Below are 24,112 nucleotides of genomic sequence, written 5' to 3'. Positions count from 1 at the left end.
AAAGGGGGTTGTGCTGTGGCCTCACACGAGGACAAGGGAGGATGTCCTGGTGAGGGTGTCAGTGATGCAGACGGGTTTGGTGTGGCTCACATGGGGATGGCCTGGCTGTAGGAGGGACAGTGTCACAGCAGGCACAGCCTGCTGGGGTTTGCCACTGCCCCACCCCTGTGAGAAGGGTTCCAGCCCCTCTGATGGGAAAAAGCATGGTCTCCTCCGAAGGTGTCACCCTTATGACGGTCTGAATTCCCAAAACTCTTGTTTTACAACAACCATTAGAAGCCAGGTCTTCTTAACATTGAAAATTTCCATCCTTGTTTGCCTTTTGCCATGTTCTTGGACATCACAGTTGTCAAGGCACCTATGAAAACCGACTCACTCCTTCTCTAGAGAAACACACCAGGATATTTTGATCCCTCTCCGCTTTGTTTCAGCCCTTGAGTCAGGGTCATTCTGGTTTTCTGTATCTGTGTCCCTGCATCTGACTGTACTTCCCAACACACCCTTTTCCCTTCATTGAAATGTTCCATAGACACAACGTGCCACCTTCCCCCCAGTGCCTACATGGTGAGATGATCTCCTCCAGCCCACTCTGGGAAAACTGGGTTTATAGTCCCCATCTGCAATGTGGAAATCCAGCAAGGAGTCAAGGTCTTACCTAAGGCTTTTCTTATGTACCTAAGGCTTTATTCTCAGAAAGCACTGCGGGAGTTATAAATGTGATGTGTGAGGGAAATAACCAGTTTTAAACACAATCCTCCATCCTGTGTCTGAATTGAATTTCCAGTTGTTGCCTATAGGTGCAGTTTTGTGATTCCTCCTCATTTTTCATCTGCCTGGTTTAACATTATTGTGTGTTAATGGGATGATCCAAACTAATTGTTTTTAAAACTCTTTTTTTTTTTCTCTCTGATCCTGCCATGTCCTTGCTTGCAAAACTGAAATTTCAGCTTCCTCCTGGTTTGTGTGGAAGTGTGGGTGGCTGAGAGGCAAGTGGCTCCATCTCAGCACCTCGGGTATGCAAGAACCAGAATAGGTGGATAGCAATGGCATATGAACATAGCTAAGTGGTAGCAGGTAGTCCCTGGTGTCTGTGTTTTGCCAGACTAGCATCATTCTTTAAGGACATGAAAAAAAAAAAAAAAATCACATGCTCTGTCTGCTCTCCAAATATCAGAACCTAGCCTGAACACACGAGTGCCAGCAGGAGAGAGAATCCACCAGCTGCTGTGTGAGGAATTTGCTTTATTAATAAGTGGTGTGGTATTCCTGCAGAAGCTTAGAATCAGCAATGCTGTGAAGGGGAGGGAACTCGGCAGAGGTCAGCCCAGGACAGGACTGATAACCCTGCAGAAGCAGTGGAATGGGGGTTTCTCCATATTTTACCAGATCATGTTGATATTTGAGGTAAGACAATGCCTTATTCTCTTGAAACCTCAGTCCAGCCCTTACATCTAGTACTAAATGAACATTTTTAAATCTTATTTTTGTTATAAATATGTGGTATAAAGGCAAGAAGTTTCATCTTAACTGCTCCTTACTACAGAAAAATAGGTTAGTGATCTCCTGAGAGGTCCTTGCTTGTCTCTTCTACTCTTGACCAAGCACGTCTCTTTTCTACTGAGCATGGTTGCAGCTGACAACATTTATCTGGAAAGGAATAAAAGCATGCCTGAAGGGACAGAGCAGGCAGTTCCCATCTGCATTCTTCATAGCAGTCCCCTGCCTGATTTCTGTGCTGTGAAGGAAGGGAATAAACACTGAATACAACAGAAGAAGTGAAGTACAAAGGGTGGCCTCTGCTCCCAAATCCTTCTCCCCCCTGATAAGCAAAAGTGTATTCCTTGAACCAACAGAGTCATGAAGAGCTTGGTCCTTCAAAAAATGTCTTACAGCTCTCATCAGAGCAATGGTTTGCTGCAAAAACAAGCTGGTATTAGGTCCCCTGAGTATGTTTTATTTCTGTCAATTGGCACCTTCTGGTTTACATACAAATAAAGAAAATCCTTGGAAAATGGCATAGGACAGGAAAGCAGCTATTCTGCAGCCTCTAGAAAATTACATCAGTTGTTTTGAGGTTTTGTCTTTGGTTGGTTTTGTTTTTTTTTTTCCCTTTTGGTGCGGAAAAACTCTACAGCAAAAGGGATTAGGAGAAGACTATTAGAAGCTATGTTTAGTGATGAAGATACAGACTAATTTAAAATAAGATACAAGATTAATAAAAAATTAGAAAAGTCTAGCCGAGCCATTTGGGAGGGTTTGGGGGAGGAGGTGAGAAGGGAAGGAGTCAATCCTAGAGCACAGATCAAAGATATGGCACAATCAGATGAACGTTTCTTGTGCTCAAGGCTTAGCTGAAAACATTTTATAGGTGTGTATCCAGCTATATTCTTTCTTTGTCTCTTGCATGGCAGGACTTAAACAGGCCACTCCAAAGCAGTATGATCTAAAACTAGTCTAGGACCAAAGCTGGGCTGAGCCTCCCTAGTTATTTGGTAGAAAACCTCATGTTGATGCCTTGAGCTTCTCTCTGTGTGCAGAAGTCATTTAATGTCTGGAGGTACCTGCAGCCACTGGCACAGGCTGTCCCTGGAACCCTTCTGCTGCTGAAACAACAATGTGCTCCTAGATCCCAGGGTGGCACAGCAAAAAAAGGGTCACTGGAGAAAGCAAAGGGACAAAGCAGAGTGAGGCAATAAGGATAGACAGCAAATAACACAGCAACATTCCACTATGGGCATCCTCAGCACTGCCCCAGACTGACTTCCTGCTCCCCTTGAGATCCAGGGAGCAGCAGGACCAGGTGGGCCATGATATCCAGAAGGAGATACAGGAGAAGTCTTACAGCCAGAGCAGCAGTATGTCAGGACAGGATATGAAGATTAGAGCAACAAAATGAATAGCAGGAAATTGAACGTTTTAAATAAAGTTAGTTGTTTATGGCTAAATTAAGAGCCTCTCATTAATTCTCTAGTCTGCCAGCATATGAAAACTTAATGATTCCCTCTAAAAATACCCTATCCAAAACACAATTAAGAGGCTATTAGTAGGTATAGGGAACAATAAATAATAAGGGCTGTTGATTTTAATTCTTCAGATTTGGCAGCTGGTAATGGAGCATTTGCAAGCTGAGTAGACTGATACCTTTAAAAGAAAAGACATATCCCTGTGCAGATTAATTCTAAGCTATTTGCATATTTTACCTTGCAAGTAATCTGGGCAGAGGCAAATATGATGCTCATTTCAAAGTCTTCTGAGGAAAGGGCGAGTAGGAAGTGCTGCTGCTCCTCTCACCCACACCAGCAGCTGCCGAGCACTCTGCAGACCACATGGCCACAAATCTTCTGGCAGGTAATGAAGAGGCACTGAGCAACAGTGAAATGAGCAGATGTCTGCAGTGCTGAAGGAATTACACAAAGTCTAGATAAGGTGTCAGGAATAACTTCTTCACTCAGTGTCTTGCAGACTGTAATTTTAGACAAGTACAGCATAATCACTGGACAAATGTTGCAAACTAAACTTCCATAATTTTTTAATTTCAAAATGTGACAGCTGTAGCAATTTTTATGAACCTCCCGTGTCCAAATTCTGCTTTCCTGGCAATAAAGCTTTACTGACATAAATTTTTCAATAAAGTAAATTTCAGAGTTACATGGACTACTAAATTGAAATTAAAATTTCGATGAGGGTGATTGTCATCCTGTTTCCCTCAGACATGGAACCCATGGGCAGTTCTGTCTAGATGTTACAAAGCAGCACATTAAAGTTTCATGGATTTCAAATCCCCAGCATTACCTGCTTGCAAGACCACCATAAACCTCATGCCAAGAAATAAAATATTTTAGTAGATGCAATTTATAGAATTGAACAGTAATATACATGAAACAATATCAGATCACAAATATCCCTTGCGAAGGAAAAATAGAAAAACTCACAATATGCACTAATTATTGCAAGTTATTTTTTGCAATATGTGAATGATTAACAAGGCTGTAATTTGGCCAAGATATGATGGCTTTATTTGTTCATTAGAAGACTTGCAATGGTGATTATTGGGCACTGGAGTAAGCTGGTTTGCTTAAGTAACTGCTGCTTTATCAAACTTATTCTTCAGTATTTCAAATGGCTTAATAACAATGAAAAAAAATATACAAGGCAGGTGATATGTTGGATCCAGAAGGTTGTAAGGATAAAATCTCTTTCCTTGCCAAAGGTGCCAGTAAACTCTTATTGGACACTAATCCCAGAGAATCTGTTTAGGATCTCATTTTCCCATTTACTTCCACACTCAGTGAGTTCAGTTGATATTTAGGGAACTACAGGTGAAGGATGGTGATAGAAATAAGCAATGTGTGTAAATCTGATCCACAAGGAAACATCCTTGGCAAAGCCCTATGTTATTGCATCATGAATGGTCCAAAATTAAAGCAAATTCCTTCTAGGAGAAAAAGTCTCATAAAAGGACAGGATTTTTCCTTTGTGTTAAAAAAAAGGTAATACAAAAGTCATTCAAAAAAAAAAAAAAAAAAGGATACCCTACATCAGAGAAGAAAAGGTTAACTGGATTGTACTATGTGCTTTTTAGTGATTTTCAGGAAGAACTGGCATCTATGAAGGCAGTCCACTGGACTCAAGGATGCAAACATTTGCATTTCTTTCCACTGAAAAGCAAGGTATATTATCTGTTTAGTTCAGATATCTGAATTTAAGTCAAAGGGATTGCAATCTAGTAGTAGACATATTCACAGCCAGGAACAGGAGATGAAAGGGTTGCCCTTCTTTTTCCAGAAAACTTCAATAAGAGGAAGATAATTGATTATAAAAGCTGCCGAAATGATTTGAAATAATGCAATTTCAAATCTGTTGAGCAATTCTTTTCTGAAAGACTGAGTAGGTCAGAATTACAGATGTGGGAATATCTTATCTCATTACAGTCCTCCCTATTCTTCAAGACCCTGCATATGCACAATTATAGATTCTATTTGCAATTGAATTTAATTTACATGCTTAATGATCCAGAAACATAAGAACACAGTTAGGGCCCAATAGAAAGTTTGGCAACATTCTCAAAAGAAAGAATGGTTAATCAATCAGATGCCTAGGTTATGAGAAGGAGGAAACAAAACAAGGACAGGCAATGAGTGCTGAAACAGAGTACAGGCCACTCTGGGAGCGGATAATCAGCCAAAAGGATGAGTCCAAATAACGTTTGAAAAGCAATGTCAGGCTAAGACCTTACTATTGGTGCAGTGTAACAACAACTCTGAGCCCTGCTGTGTCTCAGCCGCCCAGTTTGAAACTGAAACAGATATATTATTCTTTTTATCTGAAGTGTGTCAAGCCTTAGCTCAAGAATTTCCTAATTTGATTGGTGTCTTTGACCCACAATGCAAATATGGTTCAAGCAACTTCATACAAAGCCTGACACGAGTCTGTTGTTTTCTGGATAAATTTGAAATTATGTAGAGCAGAAGTTCCCCAGTGCCTCCTGTAGACACATTGCTAGGATGCATTGCTGAGCCAGGGATCTGGGGGAACATGGGCTCTCAAGGAAGACCATGAGCAGGTCGCATCAATGCAGCAATCAGGGAGTGAGGAGTGACAGCAACACCTTCTCAGGGAGGGCTGCAGCAAGGGCACACCCACAGAGCAGATCTGCACATGCAGGAGAAGTAATGGGATTTTAATACGCTTACGGAGTCTCCAGAAATAAACATAAACCAGGAGAAAGAACCTTGGCTGCAGATCGAATCTGTTTACTAGACGGCTACTGATGGTGCATGAGAGTGTAGTTTTGTCTCCCATAGGAAAAAAAAAATCTTTAATTTAACAGTTAACTATGGGAGGATTTAAGCTTTTGATTAGTTTATAGCCTTCAAGATTTAAAAGAGAGTGCTAAAGGCTAAAAAGCAAGGAAAATGTAAAAATTACCCAAGTGTTTTCTGTTGCGACAACTTCAACCCAACTTCAGGTACATTAAAACATACATTTGGGATATTTTAGGTTAGACAGCCCTGCAAGAGCTGGAGTAAATTTTTGTGGAACAAAAGTTCAGTCTCACTCCAGCAATCTGTGGATCATTAGTGCCTTCTCTAGGACAACTAAGGTACCCAGGAAATGTTGTGCAAACTCTGATGAGAAACTGAGCATGGGATGGCAAATCCTTTAGTAGTGAACCCTGAAGGACAATACCAGGACATAGAAAGAGAAGAGAGCCTTGCACTTTATTGCTGCATTCACGTGCTAAATTGGACTTTTTTCTCTCTTATTGATTTCAGAAAATGAAGTCCTGATATACTGCAGGCTAAACGAGAACAATAATAAAAAAAGTATTTCTTACAGCTATGGAACTACTGCGCTGTACTATGCTGTAATTTTAGGAATGCTATTAAGTGGTTGATTGGTGGCATAAAGTTACTCTTTACTGCATCCATCATCAGAGTTTCTCATGCAGATTAATTGCCTTTGCTTAAAAAGTAAGGGGACTAGAGAGCAACAGGAAGGATCCAGACACCAGGCACAGTTCTGTTGAGAACAGGTTGGAAGATTTATTCCAAGTTCACTTTTCCCTCCTTGTGAGCTGACATATGGCTCCAAACCTGGGCCAGGTTGCTGAGCCACCACAGAAGCTGCAGAGGAGGTTGGTGGAGCTCGGGCTCAAGAGGCAGCTGGGTCACAAGATAGCAGGACAGCTCCTGGGGTGGCAGCAATACTAAAAAAAAAACTGAGGAGCTTTTCAAGAGAGTTCCAAAGCATGAAAGTTTCAAAAAAGGTCTATGCAGGAAAATAATGGCTTTACCAGACTTTAAAGCCAGACCTTAGAAGTTTCAGAGGACTGTGAGGAGCCTGCTTGTGTCAAGACTCCTACTGAGAAATTGCTTGATATCCAGTGAACAAAGTGTGTTCATATCCTGCATGCTTCTTGTGGGATCTCTTTTGCCCTGAAATACTTTGAGTTTAGAAGGGATTTCTGGGCACTAGGCAGCATTCTCACTGCATCCAGCAGCAACAGCAACAGTGACTTGCAAACAGTTCAACCAAAGATGGAGGTGAGACTCTTGTGTGATCCCATCCTCAATTGAGAAATTCAGCTGAAAGTAAACATGTAGTTGGCAGATATGATTGAGTCTACATTGTAAACAGCTTCATAAAGCAGCCACTCATCTCACTTTTAAGTGACAGCTAAATTTACCTCATTTGAAATTGGTTTGGGTTGAGGCACACCATTGGACTTAAGAACAAGTACAAATAACCTGCAAGATCCCTTTCTCCAAAACTCAGATCATTTATTATTCTAGGTTGCTTGCAGTATGGTTGCTTAACTTCCCCTTCATTGTAGATTTTATTTTCCTCTTTCTCTATATCCTATCATTCCAGGGGAGCAAGAAGTTAAAGGGAGCCAAAGGGAGAGATTTCAATAAGATCACATCTGTTAGTGGGAGAAACATTGCTGGAATATTGTCTTGTCATTGCTAGATGGTGTTAATGAAAACATTATGCAAGTTGCTGTGGGATAAGAGAGGCTCATTGCAGATGCAAACAGATGTTTCAGTACCAAAGTAAAAATGCTGGGAATAATTTTAGCTGTAATTAACGTAGTGCATTTTGTAACAAATTTGTACCTTTAAGACAGTCTTGAAGCTGTAACCTTGAATTATATGATTGTTTTATGACAGATGTCAGTGGAGAACTGTGGACATTTTCTCTAGTAAGGATGAAGACACCAGACTTTATGTGTCTTCAAAGGGGCACCTGTGAATATTAGTGCAATTGCTCCTTTATAGACATGGTCCCATTGCATGCTAAAAACCACTTCCCTCCTCTGCCTTCCCAGCTCCATGATCACTTCATTCCATAACTTTCTGCAATAATGCTATTGCTGAGGAGAGATTCCTTCCTGCTTCCCCTTGGTGATCAGCTCCTGCCCCGTAACCTTGGGACTGAATTAATAGCCTTTATAATTTCCATGCTGTCCAGCAGTAGTGGCTGTTTTCTAGGATATCTCAAACACTGAGAAGGCTGAGTAATGTCATTTATAGGCTTGTGCTGAGAATGAAGACATTAGGAACTGAGTCCTTTGCAATAAATCATTCTCCCCATAAAGAATAATGGTCGCTGTGCTGCCTTGGAGCCTGTGGTGTGAGCATGGCTGTCCCCATGTCAGAGTACACCAGCCCCACTGAGGTCAGCGAGAGCCCCATCATCAGTCACCCCCAAGGATGTGCTCACTGTGCCAAAGCAAAAGGGATGTGCTTTTGTGCTAGGAAACCACAGCTGCCTGAATTATTGTTGGAGAGGGTATATCCTTGTCAGCCTATATTGTAATTTATATTCCCAGGTCAGGCATTTACAGGAAGTCAGCAGTGTCAGTAAGGGATGAATCAGCAGAAGCTGCTTTCTGGAAAGTAACCTCTGGAACAGGTCTGACAACCAGTCTCCCTCAAACAGTTATGGCTCCTGATGGACTTAGAGCCACTAATGAGGACGGGACAAAAGGGTCCCTGTAGTTTGTAGGTCCAGGGCTGGGGGATTTCTGCTTGGCTCAGGTCTGTGCAGTCCCATGCAGATGGAAATGCTGACAGCAGCAGCGTGGCTGGCAACAGTCACAGGGGTGGAACTGTAGCAACACTCATCTGTGGGACTGCTCATGCAGGCCACACAGGGCAAAACTGTAGAAAAAATAGGATTATGTATTGAGTCTGGGACTACTGAGTCCCACAGGTAAAGCATTCTTGTAGGGATGTCAGCATTGCAATTTTTGGGAGCAGCTCAAGCCCTGACCCCAGAGCACTCCCAGAGCATTGCACTGCACAGGGTGATGCTGGGGGCAAGCCATGACCAGCACAGCTGCCCCCTATTCATCAGTGAATCTGAAACTGCTGTGCTTCCTAACACTGCCTATGTAATAAAAGCCTGAGTATTATCCCAGCAACTGAAAAATTCTCTCCCTTTGTGTTGAGACATGGAGCAAAAAATCAAAATGGTTGGATAGTGAGTGTCTGGCCAGCTGTGGTAACCAAAAGGGGCTGTGCAACACATACAAGTTCACGCTGTGTTGGTGTGGATAGTAATTTGGACTAGGCTTCTGATGATATATAGTTTGTGATGACAAGGGCAATTTTTTTTCATGTAGCTCTTTTTACCTTGCTGTTAACTGAACATTAAGGAGTCCTGAGTCATAGCCAGACATTTATTTTACCCCTAAATCACCCACTGAATCCTGATAGGGAGATAATTTATCAATAAACCAAATTCCAGTAAAAGTAAATCAATGGGAAATTATTTGCCAGTTTAGCCTACATATATATATTTTTTTCTTTCTTTCTGGTCTTGCAGATAAGGAGACCTAGTTAAAATGCTTTGTTATACCCAGTTTACTTTTCTCTGCCCTATTTTAATTATAGTGGGCAGCATATTGTCCCCAGCATTCAAGGGACAAATCCTGCTTCATAATGGTATAAATCCAGGACAACTCCACTGCAGAGTTCCTTCACAATACTTCTGTAATATGAAGGAAGAATAAGCCTAAAAGTCTGGTCTTGCAGAAAATGGTAGAGAGGCAGAAGGACAACTGGGTTAAAAATCCTGATAAAGAACAGTTGTGTGAGATACCTGTAATGACAGGCGCTGATTTGGGAAACTGTGTGAGAGGACAAAAAACTACCTTTCTATAAATGCTTTTCAAAATCATAATGTTGAAATCTCTTTTAAAAACCTGGCATGAGATTCAGTTCAGAGAAAAAAACCAAACAAGTGGGTTAATTTTACAGTCAATTTAGTTGATTTTAGTGAGGGGAATTTCTTCTGGCCAGGGCATGGGGTGTTTCAGGTGCAGGCACATGGGGCACTGTAGCAGTCCAAACATGCTGACCTTGATTTCAGGTGGGGCTGTGAGCTGAGCCTAAGGTTAGTGCTGAAGAGCTAGAAATAAGACTTTATGTTTAAAAGACAAGATCAGAAGTGGGATCAAAACGCGGCTGTAGTAGTCAAAATTCTTCTAAATAGCCAAGGTCAGGGTGCTCAGTTTCAAACTCTTACAGACTTTCCTTATTTCTCACCTTTGGTTTTACTATTTGGCTTTTAAAACAAACTTCGACTTACTCAAAGTTGCTCCTAAAAGAAACAGAAACCCCACCCTTCATCTGTCTGCAGTGAGAGGCAGCCCAGATCATGGCTCCCTTGAGGTGAAGGTGAACAGGCAAGCTGGTGCTGAGAATCTGTGGAGTTGCTAAACAGGTTTGCCTCACCTCTTCTACATCCATCCCTGTGTGCTGACCTCTTTCCTTTGCCTTGTCCTACCCCTGCACAATGCAGCTGAGGAAACTGGCTGCAACCTGCACCAACCATCCTTGCTCTGCTTCCAGGTCATTCTAACTTCTACACTCCAGCAGATCTGCAAATCTGACTTTAGTAAATAGTTCATTTCGTTTAAAGACATTAATTGAAATGCCAGGGACACTTTTAAGAAAAGAAAAGTAGAATCATGTCTCTTTTAGAGGTGTGTTGGGCTGTTGAGGCACCTGGCATCCTCAATCTCATTTGCAGTGCTGGGAGTGGTCAAGCCCTGATGGCAGCTTATCTCCCCTCTCAGAAGTTTGTCCTGCTGCTGTCCTTTTCCTCTGTGCTTTGGAAGTCATTGGTGGGCTTGTTGCACAGATCTCTGTTTGGCACACTGCATCTCCACTGGTGGGATCTGTCTTCTGCCACCCAGCCTGGCCACGTCCTCCTGCAGCTGAGTCAGCCAGCCAAAGGTTAGAGGCAATCCTCAGAAGTGCTCAGGATGTGTGCAAAAACCCCAACCAAACTACTTTTTCCATCTGCCAGTTGCTCAAATGGACATGGGGCAGAGAGGGAGAGAGGACACTGAAATGCAGCGAGACTGAAGTAAAAAGGTCAAACAGTGAATGATTGTATTTGGTGGGTGAGGAAAAAAAAGTGTTTGCACCAGGGGACAGTATGAGTATCAAGTCTGGAGTATATTTAAACTGGGAATTGCAGAGAAGTTTCTGCATGGAAGGGGTGTTTCATGCCAGGATAGGTAGAGCACGTGGCTCTGTGGCACCTGGCACTTGGGAGGCTGTGTGCAGTGTAAAAGAGCCAGGAGTTGCTCAGTTGTTGGCGTGGGCTGTCTCCTCCACTGCTGTGAAAAGAAACAAGGGCAGGAGAGGGGCTGGGGTGTGCTCCAGAGACAGAAACATGGCTCAAAACCTTCAGGCTGAAACCCTCACAGCCCCTGCTCTGCTCCCAGGCTGAGTGTCCTGCCATGATGCACTTGAGGCTTTCTCTCCTCTAACACCAGGGTTTGCTGTGTGCTTCCATGCCTGTGGACTGTTGTCCTGTGCTTTTTTTGGATTGCATATTGTGATTTCTGAACAGTCATTTAGTGAGAAATCCTGTACTTTAATACTGTGACTAAAATGTCTGTTGCTTTATTTTCTGCTGCTACAATACTAATTTTCACCTGAGATTACTTCTGGAACTGTTGTCTTCATCTTTGCTTGATTTTTCTGATAGTACAGCCTTGAGACTTTTTCAGGTGCTGTGTGAAAAATGGCTATAATTGGAGAGGGTGTGAGAAATAAGAACCTCCTGTTTCCCACTGCTCCCATCAAGATGAAAAGAGAAATTAGAAAAGTTAAGCTGCAGCCAATGTTTCCCCTGGACAGTATTTTTCTTACTTCTTTGTCAGCCTCATTTACCATTTCCCAGACTGTGCCTCAGTGATTTGGATTAGGTGAAAACCCACAATAACTTGAGCAGCTCAGTATGCACGGCACAAAGAAAGACTTTTATAATGCAGGGATGCTCTATGCATTTTTGCCTCTGAAAAAAAACTAAGTTGAATAAGAGACTAGGAGGATGAAACCAGTCACCATTTTGTTGTTAAGGGCATGATGGGTGAAATATTGAACAGTGTAATTGGTTGCAATGACCCTGCACTACGAGAACTCCCTTTCACAGGACATGCAGTACTCCATGCTGGCATGCCTTTTCCTGAAAGGAATTCAGTCTCACACAGCTTTGCCAGCAGGCATTGGATTCATGCAGAAACCGAATAACTGTGGAAGGAATAAAACCTAAAGCAGGGAAAGGTGAAAGGCAGGCAAATTCCACCAGGTGTACTGGAGATACAGCTGGTATCAGTGCCCAAAAAGAATGGCTTCCTCATTCAGCCCTTTGAGAAAATGGGAATCAAGTCTGAGTGAGAATTTCTTGGCAGTGCTGAGTTAACAGTTGGGCTCAATGATCTCAGAGGTATTTTCCAGGAGAAATGATTCCATGATTCTGCACTACAGTGTGTAGCTCTGGATAAGTCCTGGAGCTCTAAAGTATGTCTGCAGCAAAACTGCTGCTTCTGGGGATGTCATGAATTATTTAAGAGTGAGGATGCACTTTGGAAAAAATCTATCCTTTGCCACTGAGCAAAAGGCAGCCCAAATGTGTTCCCTTGTTTGTGTCCATCCCCAAATGCTGTGGGAGCAGATACTGTCCACTAGACCTGCAATGTATTAATCACAGGGGTACACCAAGGTTAATGGTGCTCTGCCCAGTTTCCACTTGGTTTTCTATCCTCTGTCACTGAGTTTAATTTTTCTATATTTCTGCTGGGTTCATGGAAAAAAAGCAGGCTCTTTATATTAAGTCTTTCTTTTAGAAACAGAATTCCTGCCTGGAATCAGTCAGGAAGAATTCAGTCTTTTCCCCCTCATGCATTCAGTTCCCCACCTTCTCTGCTGCTCATTACTCTGAAATGGCAAAGAACAGGTTCTGGTCACAGATCACACGCGGTGGTGAGATTGTTTCTTTTCCTGTTTGAGCAGGGACAGAGGTGAGGGGATAGACTTTAATTTATGGTGCAAATACTGAGCTGTGCTAGAAAAGGTTGATGCATTTCAGGAGAAAGCTGTCCTTAGAACAGGCTCTGCCTTTGTGCCAAAGTCTCTCCAGAAATGTCTAGAAATGTCTGAAATTTAGCCAAGAAGGCTGTTGGGATAGCAAAATGCAGGGAAACATTCCCGAAAGAGTTGTTTCTTCTGTACACAGGCAGTGGCATCCTGTGTGTTCAAAACCCCAGTTCTGGACAAAAAATATAAAGCAGCCTTAAAGATCAAAATGTCTTTTCTTCATGTTGAGACAGCAGGATCATGGTAATCATAAAAAGAAAAATGTGCATTGTCACTTGTGCATTGACAGGGGCTCTGAGCTCTCAAAAAGGAGCTGAATGAAAGGCAGGCAGAGGAACAGAGGAATTTGGGGCTGCTCTCTGGTGATAACCAGCCTGCTCCTCAGCCTCCAAAGATTTGGCTACCTTGGATAAGTAGATCAGCTTACAGTGCTCTCTTCTAGCAACTCTTCTTACAGCCTGTGCCACATTCCTCTCAGGAAAGAGTCTGAGGGATGGCCAGACTGATTCTTCCCTCATCCTTCCTTCTTACTTAATAGAGAGGGAGTTAAATGACAGAATGATAAGCTGCAGGTCTGGCTGGATATAAACATAAGAAAGAGGAGGCTTTGAGACTGGCTTATCTTATCTCTCTATGCTCCCACAATGTCTAACAAACCAGAGAAATAAAAGCAGAATCAGAATAGGTTTTTTGTTGCTGTTTTGTTGTTTTTTTCTCTTTGTCTAACTCTCTTGGGTTTAAAAAATACACTTTGAAAAGTAAAGTTAACTCACAAGATTTAAGATCCCTGCAGTAAACCTGACAATGCTTGCAAACTGGCTCATTTTGGTTGTGTAAGTAGCTGTTACCTTGAGATGTCTGATTTTGCCCATTTCAATATACCCCATAGCAAGTCACTTTCTAAAACCTCTGCAGGTTAAGCACCTGCCATCTGTGACAATTTCAACGAAGACCCCTCAAAAAGCAAATCTTTGGACAGGAAATTGCCTTGGGTGAGGAAAGCTTGTGGCTTTTAATGTTACTGTGATACCTGCTGTTTTACCTTTCTAAAATTTCTGTGACACACACACACTCCCCCAGCCCCCCTCTTCCCCAGCTTTCAGGTTTTACCCCTTCTTGAACAAGATTAAAACATGAATAACATGGTCTAAGGGTATGGAAGATACTACAGCAACTGATGAAGAGCCCAAACTGCTTGAGTTCAGTTGAAAATTTATAATTTCAAACTAATTTCATTAATTCAGTAGCATGACTCAGTGTTTTCTAACACATCTTTTGTTCAGCAGTAATATATTGCCTGGGTAATCTACTAATAACTTCTTTAGAATTGTATTAAAAACAGCCTGTTTTTTAACTTCCCCCACCTCTCTGCCCCCCCTTATAATATTGTAATTGGGTATTTGTCATGCTGCAGGAGAGGAATTCAGAAAATTATATTTTCTGCTGTAAATTAAAAATATGATAGTAGGAGTTCAAGATAGGTGTTCTGTGAAGGGTGTCACTGTGGGAATGACCTCACATTCGAAAACAGTGTGATTTTGGGTCTAGATTTTTGCTAACCATTTGCAGACTTATAAAAAAATTCTGAGCGCTTATCAACATAAAGGAAGGACTGGAGTTGGAGCTAATTAACCTTAATCTAATTTGAAGTAGACATGCAGGTATTGATAACTATTACATTAGGTGTCCCTCTCCTCCAACAAGCCATATGTCACTGAGAACCCGCTCTTCCGCTTGCGCTGCCTCCCCTCACCAGCCAGAAACCTTTCAGGCTCATTTCTTCTGATAACAAATGTCAAATACTCCAGGCTTCCCAGCAACAGCCAGGAGCCCAAGGGGCTGCCTTCACAACCAGCTGGCTTGATATCTTTGTCTTTTGGATGTGTTGTACCTGCTAGACAAAAACCATGGTGCCCATGCGCTGCTCCTCTGGTGCAGCAGTCCAGCCTGGCTGGAAAAGTCCCTCTCCAGCACACAAATCTTTTCTGTGCTTCTTGTTCTTGCCGCTCCTTTTACTCTCTAGTGAAACAAATACATTTTTAAATACCATGCCATTACTACTTAGACTTTTCCCCCATCTTTTCATGTCTTTTTTTTTTTTTTTTAGGAAGGAATTTTCACATTTCTGTCACTGCTCATGCCTTGTAAATCTCTAGCCAAATGTTTCCATAGCAAATACTCTCCTAACATATAATTTGTGGGCATTTCATTGGCCTGCTGCTGAAGCATGTAAACTTCCAGGCCTGCTATTTTGATTCACTCCATAATCACACCTTTCATGGGAGGCTACAGAATAGAGGGGAATTGCAAACAGGGCAGGGCCCAGGAGTATGCAAGAAGTACTATGATTTGCAGTATTTACAGTCATGTAATATAATGTAAAAACTGTGTGACTGTGTGTGTGTTGTGATCCAGATCCCCTTGTGAGAAAGCAATTCCCTTCTCCACAACGTGCTCTGCTCCATGCCCCTCCATGAGGACATCCCATCCCTCTTGTGGAAAACCATCATTTTGCTAGTGGTGTGGCCTTGTACAAAACCAGTACTGCACAACTGCACAGAAGCAGTTTGAAAGACTGATTAGAGGAGTAGAGAGACAATTCAGGGGGACAAGAATCAAGGTTGCCCTAATCTGAATAATGCTGAATTATAGGCCAGTAGATTGGCCCTTGCCTGTATATGGTAACAAGTCAAAGCCATGGCAGGTGCACGAGCAGTGAACAAAGGTCTCCATTGCCCTCAGCAGCAAGAATAGTGTTACTCTTTCTCCCTCTTCTCCCATCCTTGATTCTTTAGCCTTGGATCCTCACTACCTCTTGTTTTTCTGCTGTCATGTTGCTTAGGATGCTTCTCTGCTCCTGGAACATTTATTATCTACACAAGATGTTGTTGCTCCCAATAAAGGGTAATCTCTCATGTTTCATAGAGAAATGAGGAAATGCTGCTCAGATTTGACAGGAAAGGCAGTTTGGAGGATGGGGAAGAGCAGCCTTGTTGATTACACCGGAACAAAACCCTCTTGAAAGAGGCATTGACTTAACTGTGTAGTCTATTGCTGATAATGGATGGCTGCATGTTTCCTGTTGGGAATATTTAATAGATCTGCTTTAAGGCTGCATGGGGACTTGAGGTTGGCTGCTCTTATTAATAATGCATGCAATGGCTGGATTTAAGTAATTATTATGCACAGAGTATGGTGCAGTGACATATTGGTGCAGAAAACGATTCCTTTAATAGGCTTGTTCCTTTTGGCTAGATCCCTGAGATAACCAGTTTGTTTGTTTGACAGGTTTATACCTTCCTCTCCTCCTTAGATTTTTCATTAAAACTGAACACTTTTGCTGAGCAACTGCACAGTGTTCGAGAAACCTCAGAGTTTTCAGGGGTAAGGGGATGGATGGTGGGGCACAGCCTGGTTGCTGACTTGCCTTGGCATAAATGCTGTGCCCACCTCTGCAGGGATGGGTGTGCTCCGAGGTATGAGCAGACTGTAACACACCCCGTGTGCAGCACATGTCCAACAGGAGCTGCTCCTGCTGCATGTGCTCCTGCAGGTGGCTCTGGGAACAGGAGGCAGGGCTGGAGGCCACTTTTCCACCTGGTGCCCAGGGTGGAAGGTGCTGCCTTGCAGAATGTACAGGGAGTTCACAAATATAGGGAGGAGCCCAAAACTGAATTAAGTTAAGAAACGTTTCAATTGCTTGAGTGGGAGGAAGTAAGAAAAAGTGAAAATTGAAGATCTAAGAGAAAACAGAGCTGGGATTCTCGGGGTGAATTTGGGCATGGTAGTAGTCCAGTCTTAAGCAGGGTAGTTTCTTTAATGTGCAGATTTTGTGAGCACTTTGCTGCTCTATTTATTGATAAACTGCTGCCTTTGGGAGACAGCTATGGCTTGAAAGGCTTGATGACTGAGTGCAGTCCCCTGAAATGCATTCAGCCATTTTCTTTGAATTAGCTGAGCTGAGGTGGTTTATAAACAGAGAACCTTGTAGAGCCTGATCATTAAAGAAATTTCTATCTGCCTAAGCATGGACATCAGTATCACTGTTAGGGGGGCAGGAACTGGTCAGGAATTCCTTTTTGACTGCACAAAACTCTTCCATTTTGCTTTCTCTTACAATATATGCTTTTTGTTCAGGACATAACTTTCTCTACTAAATATAACAGGAGATCAAGAGCACTGGCTCCTTTGACAGCTCCTCACATGACAAGAACTCTCCGGATAGAGCAGCTTTTGATTCCTTCTCCTGTGTGCTGCCTTCATCGTGAGTCAAAGCACTTTATCTAGAGAAGAGGGTCTGTGAATCCCATGCCAGTTTGTTGCAATCTGGCAATCTTCACTTAATTAACTTACCACTAACTCTTAGCAGCTTGTAATTTTTTTCCAGGCAACATTTTCATGCTAGGGCCCCCAAAAGCCCCACAGTGTGTTTAATTGAACATATGATAATTGTAAGTTACTTCGCTGCAGCTGTTTAAAAAGGGGAAAGATCCATTAAGGCTATCTGAATTATATCACAGGGAAAAGTCTAATTTTGTTGTATGTGCCACCCTGAGGCTGAGCTAAATTGTGACTTTCATAGCCCAGCCTGAGGTGGTTACTTGACTTTTTTTCTTTTTTTCCAGTATATTTTTTTTCTGAATACTTCAGAGATAATGTTAATGTCCTTTCTTGAGTCAAGCCAACAATGAGTGTTTGATTGCTTTTAAACTTTAGATTGGTGGCATCTTGAGTATTTTTACTTCAAAGACAAACTCTCTGTGAACAGGTCAAGAGCTGGGGGGCTTGAAATAGCTTCTGGATCTTTCAGCTGAGCACCCAGGGAGTCAGGCTGCTCCTGCCCTTGTGGTGAGAGATGGAGAGGTGTTGTGTGTACTTCACTGAGCCCTGATGTTGTGCTGTCCTCCATCCTCACATTCCTGACTTCTGTCGGTGAATCTGTTCCTGAGCCATTTTTTTGATCAGGCATTGTTGGGCTGGTTCAGGAAAGGCTTTGCATGAAGAGCCCAAACAGGGAACTAACTACCCCCTGGACAAGTGAAGGCATCTTGCAAAGTGGCAAAGCTGAGACCCCTGGGGGCACTGAATGTCCCCAGCTTTCCCTGGAGTCAGCAGGTTTAAGATCACTTATCCCAAAGGCTCAGGCTAGATACAGCCTCCCTGAGAGGTGTCCTGCAGAGAAGACCTCAGCTTCAGCTCCTAGTAATGGGAGCTTATTGCAAACCATTAACTCTTTTGTTTGAACAGCAGGACATGCCCTAAAAACTCTCTTACATCCCCTTAATAAGGACAAAACTACTACAGCCTCAGAGTGCAACATCACTAAGTGATAAAACCCTGTGTATATATGACTCTTCTAATAGGCAATTTGTTCTGATAGTGGAGATTGTTGATAATAAACAGTAATTTTAAGGGTTTTGTCCTGTTGCCTCTAGTTAGAAGAATTTAGGTCCCATTCCTTCATTTATAAAACATTTTTTATAACCCAAAATATACAGCTATGGGACAGACAGTTTTTAAAGTTAGTGTCATGAGCTGTGAACTTGCTAGGCTTGCGTTTCACAGGATTGTGATGCACATGTAAGATATGAGTGCATTTTCCTTATCCCAAGTCTTCAAGAATATACTTGAATGGAATTTAACTCTGACCAGATTGCTTGGGGGAGTGATCTCCGGATCTCTGACTGTAGGTAGATGGGATTTCCACCACTTGCTCAGGGGGGTTTTCCAGTCTCACAGGAGCTGAAATCTTCTCCCCATGCGTTTCACAGCGTGCAGCAACAGCTGTGCTGAGATAGCTCTGACCTGGCCCCAGGGATTGCACAGCTGTGAGCAGGTGAAGAACATGGGTGTGTACCTGGAGAGCATCTTGCAATCTGGTTTGATCTGGAAGCAAAGCACTACTTGCATTTAGAGACTGCTCTATGATGCATAACAAAGTGGGGTAGGGAAAGATGGGGTTGGGAGATTTGCTTCCAAAGCATACCCCTTCTCTAAACTAAAATGCTAAAGGAGAAGCAGGCATCAATTGTGTCTTGAAATGTTTCAGGCAGCCCTAAAATGAAAGAGAATCCCCTGTGTGCATGACCAGCTGCTACCTGTTACCTGGAATAGGAGCTATATTGCATCTGCTTTATTTATTTGCAGGCTGCTTTTTCTTTGTGCTCAAGGACATGCTGCCCTTCCTTACAAATGAATGCCCAGGGTGGCTTGGAAGCTTTGAGGGATGGGGAGGTGAAAGAGTCTGCTATGTTATGATCACAACAAAATGTGTTTTCTCTCCAGAACAATCATTATTAGAAAGAGGTGTTTGAGGGAAATGTTCATAACATTCTTCTCAATGACAAAGAAGCACAGTGAAGTAGAGTGTTAAAGTGTAAACCTTCCTGAGTGCATTGCAGTCTTGGGGTTTGGTATTTGGTAGTTTGTTTTGGTTTTTTCCTCCCCTCTAAAGATGGATTATAGGCTCTCCTCTCATCCATTATAAGGTCCCCAAATGACAGACATTCCTATGGGATTAAAAGCACATTGAATCAGAGATCGCTAAAAGATTTTATGGCAATCCCTAAGGAATAGCTCTTCTGAATAGAGGCTGCCTTTAGACCAGCATTGTGTGACAAATCAGCCTTTGGGATTGTTTGCAAAGGCATTACAATGACACTTTTCTAGCCACTTGCATTTAAATTTTGTGCCCATGGAAAACAACCACCCTGGCTTGGTTTGGCTGGTTTTAACAAATTCTTTAAAAGTAACAGAGCTCAAGCATATTGCATTGAGCTGCTGCTCCAGGGGCTGGAGGAGCTGGGATTGCACTGAACCGCAGTCTTCGGTGCTGGTAGGGTGTGATTGGGGTTTTTAGTGTATCAACAAATTCCTTGGCTGCTGCCCTATGGCTCCTCTGCAGTAGCTGGTGAGCAGCAATTTAGGTATTTGCACTGACTCCCATTCCCTAAGCACTGCACGAAGCCCTGTACACTGAGGAGACAAAGCCAGGACTTCCTTTGCCCTGCTACCATCCAGTCACATCACTATGAACCCCAATAATTTAATAGTACAGCTACATCAGCTGCTGTTCCTTGGTTCTGGGATATTGGCTGATGTAAAAAGTAGCCCCAAGGAAGATTTACAGTGATATCCACCCAGGACAGTGTTGCTGAGCCATCAACCTTCAAGAGAAAACTGCCTGGATTTTTTTTTTTTTTTTTTTTTTTAAATCTTAAGGGTAGTTCTTAAATAAGTGGCTCTTCTCACTTGGCTTCATTTCTTCCAGTGCTAAAATGCAAGTGTTTCCCTTTCTAGCCTAGCATGCTGTGGGGATTGGAAAGCATTTTCAAGATGAAATGGAAATCTTACAAAACATGCTGAGATTTCCACAGAGGACCTTACAATAGAGTGCTAATGACAGGAGAAGAATCCCTATACCCATGACTTTTGATACCCTGTCCTCTCTTATAGTCACTTTGCAAGGGCTCATTCAATATTTTTGCCATCAAGGATTGCCAAGACAAGGATTTGCAGAGAGAATTATGTCCTACAAAGCACCTTTTCCCCCCATCAGTTATTAAAATATTTCAAAGCTAATTTTTCCCCACTGCTTACTTTGGATATTGTTTAGAAAGTTTGGAGCTGCACTGAGCAAAGCCTGAGACACCAGAGAAATCTCATGCCTAGAGGCTCATGGAATAAAAACAGAGCACAAGCTATAAGAAACTTTGTCCTTAGGACAATACTGTGACCTTTAATTTTTTTAAAGTAACTTTCCAAAAGGAAGTTGTGCTCTGAATTACTTACACTGCCTTCTTGCTTCTGTCCTGGCTTAGTCAAAATCCAAGGCATGTTCTGATGTTGGCAGCCTAACAGGATGATTTGTTCTTGATTTTTTTATTTTATTTTATTTTTTTAGCATATTGGGCACAAATAACCACAATCAAGGTTAGTACATGGACATCTTTTGGTGTAGCCATCTCTGTAGAAGGACGTATTAAGAGTAGTGTTGGGTATCATTTATCTCACCTTTCTTTGCTGTCCCTCTTGCTTCCAGTGAAGGAATGCAGCCTTCTCCTCTGCTGGTGGATAAAGGATTAGCATTTAAAAGTCCAGTGTCCCCAGAGCCAAGGCATCTCTCTAATCTTTTTCTGCCCAGGAGGAGATGGTGCCTGCTGGCAGGGATGTGCTTCTTGTCCCTGGGGCCAGTGCCCAGCTGGCAGAGAACCAGCAGCCAACCTGCTCCCAGCCCTTGCAGCTGAGCCTCTGCCTTCTCTTCCTAGGCATGTTTCTTTTGAATCCATCTCAAGGCCCAGGGCTCACAGAGCCCACCTTTCCCTAGTTTAGCAGATGGATAAAGACAAGTTTTGAGAGCAGATTCTAAAACCATGTCATGTATAGTCTAAAATTTAAAATTCTCTTATGGAGAACCACTCAACAAAGGACAAAAATCAAAACCAATTTTATCCACTTTAAGCAGTAGCTTTGTTGTGTACACAGAGACAATAAATAAAAACAGGACCTCAGCTCACTCTGGGAATGGTGCACTACAGTGTACTGGTGGTACTAAATATTCAGGGCTCCACAGTGCTGTCAGCACTAGTTTGTGGTGCATACCTGAGTGAACTGCTGCTACAGGATTGGGTCCCAGTAGATTTAAAATCCTCTGCCTGTGTGCAGCTGCTGGTCAGAGCCATTCATGTGGCACACAACAAATATGCTGCTCCTTTTCATGAACTTGGGCTACTTAGGGATGAGGCAGCATTTATTCCTCTTTGTAAATTAATTATCTGTTTTGCGTTGTTTTGATTTTAAAAAAATAATTTGTGAGTTTTGTTATATAATTATAGAACTTACCCTCTGCTGTCCCTGGGGTAGCAGCTGAGGAGATGATTTCTTCTGTGGAGCAGAGGATTTGCTGGGAGAGTTCATAATGTGGTTTGTGCAGCAGAGGAGCTGCTTCATGAAAGAAGATTAATCTGTCTTTATACTACACTTAGAGATGTCCTGATGCCTATTTCTTTGCCACTGGTTCAAACTGGCTTTGAGGCAGAGGGTGAAAGGACTTTGGGTTCTCTTGATGGGGAGGTAAGGGACATGTTGTCAAGCTGAGGGCAGGGGGGAAACCATCCTACAAAGTGGTGAGGGGTCACCAAAGCTGTTGTGGCCCAGGAGTCTGTTTGAATTCCTTGGGGTTCTTTTTTTTTTTTTTTCTACCTAAAATTTAGGTGGAGAGATAAATAGGAGGAAATAGAGGTGCCTGTGTGAGAAAAGAAAAATTATACAATTAGCCCTCCAGGAACAGGGAATTTGTGCTCTTAGGCATGGTCTGGTGACAGTGTCAGCACACAGCCACTGCACCATCATCCCTGCTGCTACATCCAGCCCATGGTGGGGTTTGTTTGTCTGGAAGGTGATGGGGTTTGCATGTGTTCATCCTCTGATTTACTTGGTCAGTAAAGGCTGAATGCCCAAGGAGAGACATCAAAGGGTTCCTGTTTTGTGCTCAGAGGGGAAGTGACCCAGCAACTAATCTATGAGTTTAGATTAGAGGCTGTTGACTAGTCTTTCTCACCATATATTTTTCAAATTCTTGGTGGTTATTTCTTTAAAAACTGTTGAAATTCCATGTTAAATTAAACAGATTTCTGTTTCTGCAGATTGTTGTAAGAAATATTTGCAAATAGTATTTGTTAGTGTTCAAAATCAGCACATAGAGAGCCCGTCAGCACTGATAAATTGAACTGTTTGAAGTTTCACATGGAAGAAGAGAAACAAGGAACTGTTATTTTGGTGACTGTTACTAAAAGATTCTGATTCTTGAAAACCAGGGGTAACTCAGTTACCATTTTCACCTTTTGAAATACAAACTGGTCTTCCCTACCTACAGCTTGGGCATTGGGTTGTCACACTTCTGGCAGAGACCAAGATTTCCCAGCAGGCTGAGGTCGTGTTTATAAAGCTATTTCTATACCCAGTTCTCAGTTCTAATAGCACACACTCCCAGTTCCTCTGAGATGAAGCCTTGCCTAGGTGTGGCCATGGAGTAAAGCTCAGGAGGCTGCTTTCTTTAAGGTGACTGATGCATTCCACCAAAACATTTGTAAAATATTTTAACTGGCAGAAAGTATGAAAATATTTTAAGTGGCAGAAAGCATGAATTTTTTTTTTTTTTAAATAGCCTTCCCCAGGCCCCAGCAGTCTCCTGCTCTCTGGATGTGCTGTACCGGAGCTGTTCGTTCCCTCAGTTCTTGATGTCTGGATAATGCTTGTCCTTGAACACAAGGTAAAACTTCCTTGCTTTTAAGCTGTCTGCAAGCCCAGCTTTGAACAATAGATTTCATTCAGAATTAAGATTTATCAGTCACAAGGATCTGTGTTTGAGCAGAGCATTGAGAGCTCTCACTCTCTTCCCTTCCCTTGACCAGAGGAAGTTGTCTTTTCTTTAACTTTTTGCTATAAAAGCAAATTCACTTAAACTGTATACTGCTTAAAAGGTCCTTTAAAGCTGCTATACCACTGAAAAAATCAGGAAGTGTCCAGACCCAAATAACATCTTTTTTTTTTTTCTTTTGCTCATCCCTATTAATAAAATCATCAAGATTTCTTAACAAAGTCTTATTTACTGTTAGTTTCATCAAATTTTTGGCTTAAAAATATCCTATAAATTGTCAGGAAAAAATTACAGCCAGTGATTGTCAAAACAAAATATTCTGAACTGTTCTATTCCCTAAAAGCTTTGAAGATTTTTCTTTTCTTTTTTTTCTTCCTACAGCTTGACTGTGATTAATTTTTAAAGGCCAGGGGAACTCTGAGGAGAAAGCTTGAGCCCTCAGATAGAAACATCTACATTAGCAGTATTTGAGAGCTGTGATCTGAGAGGAATTGTTTAAATTCTGTGTAGGGTAGAAAAGTGATGCATTCCCAACCAGCCTCTGTATTGCATGTGGCAAAGCTGTTGCTGAGGTTTTAGCACTGCTAAAGTGATGTGTTATTCCTTGTGTAGCTGAGAGGCAGAGGCTGCGGTCGCTGCTGCTGTACAAAACAAGGCTGAAGCTGGTGCTGAAAAATGTGACCCTGGGCACGCAGAAATGCCTGCTGGAATTCTGAGAGTCCCACAGCCTGAGCCTTTCAGCCTTTACTAGCACTTACAGCCCCTCTGAGAAGAAATGACTGGGGAGCAGAATTACAGAGTTGAAGGGAGTGCTCAAGGTCCTGGCAAGGAC

At 42.4% G+C, this 24,112-nt stretch overlaps 1 long non-coding RNA gene across 1 annotated transcript; it reads right to left on the bottom strand.

Annotated features, from left to right (window-relative positions):
• Nucleotides 1–21,992, bottom strand: LOC140684745 (uncharacterized). Its single transcript, XR_012057456.1, has 3 exons — nucleotides 20,916–21,992; nucleotides 3,201–3,397; nucleotides 1–1,647 (listed from the first exon to the last, which is right to left on the bottom strand). It is a non-coding gene; the product is annotated as an uncharacterized lncRNA (long non-coding RNA).
• Between the last annotated feature and the right edge of the window lie 2,120 nt (nucleotides 21,993–24,112).

The sequence above is a fragment of the Taeniopygia guttata genome, chromosome 9, assembly GCF_048771995.1.
Source record: "Taeniopygia guttata chromosome 9, bTaeGut7.mat, whole genome shotgun sequence".
Lineage (NCBI taxonomy): Eukaryota > Metazoa > Chordata > Aves > Passeriformes > Estrildidae > Taeniopygia > Taeniopygia guttata.
This window is presented reverse-complemented; position numbering and strand designations above follow the sequence as displayed.